At 41.1% G+C, this 3,334-nt stretch overlaps 1 pseudogene; it reads right to left on the bottom strand.

Annotated features, from left to right (window-relative positions):
- Positions 1-525: 525 nt before the first annotated feature.
- LOC123838349 (52 kDa repressor of the inhibitor of the protein kinase-like) lies at positions 526-2,952 on the bottom strand (annotated as a pseudogene).
- Between the last annotated feature and the right edge of the window lie 382 nt (positions 2,953-3,334).

Here is a 3,334-nt window from a genome sequence, read left to right on the forward strand (position 1 = left end):
CTCTACTGCAATCCTTGCCTGGCAAGCTCATGTGTTTCTCTCTCTCTCTCTCTGTCTGGTAACTCCCTTAACTGTCCATTACAGATTTTTAACATACTAACACTCCTACTATTCAAAGGTCACTCTGAGCTTCATTGTAACATTTTATAAAATGTACTCTTTCCTCCCATACCTCTTCAAAATCTTTATCTTCTAAGAACTGGTAACTCAATACCAGACAATTGGATCCAGTGACAATAAATGTTTTATCTAAAATGACTTAACTAAAACAATTCCCAAGTGCCATTAGCAGAGATCCCACAGAAGTGTAATGTGGCACTTTCAATGCTATCTTCTGGAACAGGTATGTCTCCAAAGCATGAGAGTTTAAACAGGGGCCATTTAAATAGGCAGATTATCAATGGCTAATGTACTCAATGAGAGGTCGACAGTCAAGATATTCAGTGATTAAGTGGCCTACATACACCTGACAGCTTTTCTGTAAGATGTTTTCAAATTTCTTACAGATTTTTCCAAATATCAAAATAAGAGAAAGCCTACTTTAAAAGTCTTTTAGGTATTTTCAATGGTTTCTGAGTTATCTGTAGGAAGCTCTGACTTAGTTGTATAGTGTTTGATATATGTGTCCACCATTAAATCCAGATCATGTTTTATATCAAAATTTATGTTAAGCAAAGCCAAGTTACTTGAACTTTGGTCTGTCAAAGTGTTCCTCAGGTATGCTTTGAGACGCTTTCACCCATTTTCATAGTGTTCATTCTCAACCTTCATCACAGGAAGAATACATAGGACTTTCAGCAATGCATAAACATTAGGAAAAAACTTGATGTCTGGTAGATGCAGGGCTTCATAAATGGTGGATGGAAGCTCTGTATCTTTCCCTCTGTGTTTCCACTTGATTCTCCAGCAATGCAGCTCAGCTGAGAGTGTGTCAGGATTGGGCAAGTCACTTCTGTATATGTCAGCATGGTGCTCCTCTGATGTATTAAATTTGAGCTAAAAAAAAAAAAAAAAAAAATTTTGAGCTGTCCCATGACAGACAGTACAAGAGATAAGTATTTAAGAGCTTTGAGGTGCTGTTCTGAGAATATATCTTTCAGTTCCTGAATAATGTGTTCCACTGTTGGAACACTTAGAGTTTCTTTATAGTAACTCTCAGAAGTGAGCTGAGATTCCAGGTTACCTTGCTGGGCTCTGCGGAATTTTCCAGGGAGTTTCATCTGAATATCAAGCTTAGTTGCCAAATGTGTGGCTTCTTCGAACCAAAATTCATGATAAACTTCAATATTTTCCATCACTTCATTTAGTGAATGCAGCACTGCAGTCAAGCTACTGGCTGCAAAGAAGACATCAGAGGTTTGCCCTTGAAGGTTTTTCCCAAAGGCTCTTGTAAAAGATAGAACATTTTTAAGAACAACAATGGTAACGATGAAATCAAAATCTGTTACTGCACTACAGAGTACAAAAGCTCGACCAGCTATATAGTTATTCCATCTAATATTTATATCACTATTTATACCATCTAAACATAAAACAAGTGCTTGCAGGAGGTCCACTAAAATTTCAAAAGCATCATGCCTGCCTGTCCACTGAGAATGGCAGATTTCCTTCAGTTCTTTACCCTTTTCCTCATTGTTCTGAAAGAGGACAGAAATTACATTGTCAAGCTCCAAAAGCAATTGTGGAAGTCAATGGACGAAAGAACAAACTTCCTCAATTGTTCCGAACGCAACATATACTCCCACAACAGGCACTGATTTTGCCAACCACATATTTAAGGCACAGGAAGAGCAAAGTGTGTAGATAGCTTGGGGATATTTCTCTAAAAGTCTAGAAGCAATGACTTTCATTTTGGAAGAAAATCCACTGGACACAATGTAAGCCTGGCCACGACAATACTCCATGTTTAACCCCCACTTCTCAGTTATCGTAGTGTGAAATTTTACAGCCAAAATTTCTGCATCAGCTTCATAAGGCAAGAAGCCCACAAATTCCTCTCTCAGGTTATGAGATTCATCAACAAACCTCACCAACACAGGCAGGTGTTCTTCCCCTGCTATGTCCACTACGTCATCAGTGATGATGGAAAAGAAGTGGGAGTCTCTCACTTCCCTGAGGTTCTCCTCCTGAATGCAGCTCTCACAGATGTCTAGCATGTTTCTGCTGTGTTTTCGAGCAGAACAATGTGTTAACTGCTGTTGTCTCAAAGCGCTTTCTCAGAACCTCTTCGCCAGAATTTATCCGGCACTCCAGCAGTGTTTGGAAGTTATCCGGAGTAAACAGACCCTCTGGGATTTCATCAGTTTCATGCCCATCCAGAGGTTTTGATAAGAATCAAAATTTCAAATAAAGATTTTAAGTATTCTTTGTTTTCTTTTTCTTCAAGGGTTAAAGGTAAAATGTCTTCATCCTGTTCTTCACCCCCTTCTTCTGCACTGGGATTCTGAGCGTTGCTGTTGTTTATTTCTTTATATTTTGGTTCCTGTTCAGAAGTTTCATCAATTTTTTTCTGTTTCAGTGTCCTGATTTCATCTTCACTCAATTCTTTCATTCGTTTTCTGTGTCTACTATGTGGATTGTTCAAATGACTGGTAAGATCAAATATTGTTGGTATTGCATTATCTCGAAGAACTGTCCTATAAGGACACTCCCAATGACTTCACAAGTATCTGCTTCAATTAATTTTGAGAAATAAAATAACCCAATCATTCTTTAGTTTTCTGATGCCTCTGCAAAATGTATAGTTCTACAGATCATAGAGGTCTCAAAATGTTTGGCACATAATCGATAATGTTTATTTAGTTGATCAGGTGTTTCATCTTCTAAGTCCGCTCTCCTATAATTCTCCACCCACTTCTGGCATCTGGCGGGATCCCGCGGCAACCTGAAAAAGGCCAGGTCCAACTGCGTGCTCTTCCTCTTGCGGCTGGGGGCAGCGCAGAAGTTCAGCATTGTCACCCACCCTCCAGCCGGCCCAGCTCTCCCCGCCCGCCCGCCCGTTGGGGCCGGGGAGGGGAGCCCCGCCGGCCAGCCTGCTCGGCAAGGCCCTTATTTACAGCTTTTAAGTGTTACAAACAGTACTTTCATCAGCCCTGCGCATTTTTTTTTTTTTTTTGAGAGAGAGAGAGAGAGTGAGCGGAGGTGTGTGCATGAGCGTGAGTGAGCTGCGGGTGGGGGCAGAGGGAAAGGGAGAGAGAGAATCTTAAGCAGGACCCATGGCCAGCACAAAGCCCAACACACAGGGGTCAATCCCACAACCCTGAGATCATGACCCGAGCTGCAATCAAGAGTCAGATGTTTAATCAACTGAGCCACCCAGGCACCCCAACCCTGT

Source organism: Mirounga angustirostris, unplaced genomic scaffold, assembly GCF_029215605.1.
Source record: "Mirounga angustirostris isolate CCGP_5_RB_7025 unplaced genomic scaffold, mMirAng1.0.hap1 SCAF_3, whole genome shotgun sequence".
Lineage (NCBI taxonomy): Eukaryota > Metazoa > Chordata > Mammalia > Carnivora > Phocidae > Mirounga > Mirounga angustirostris.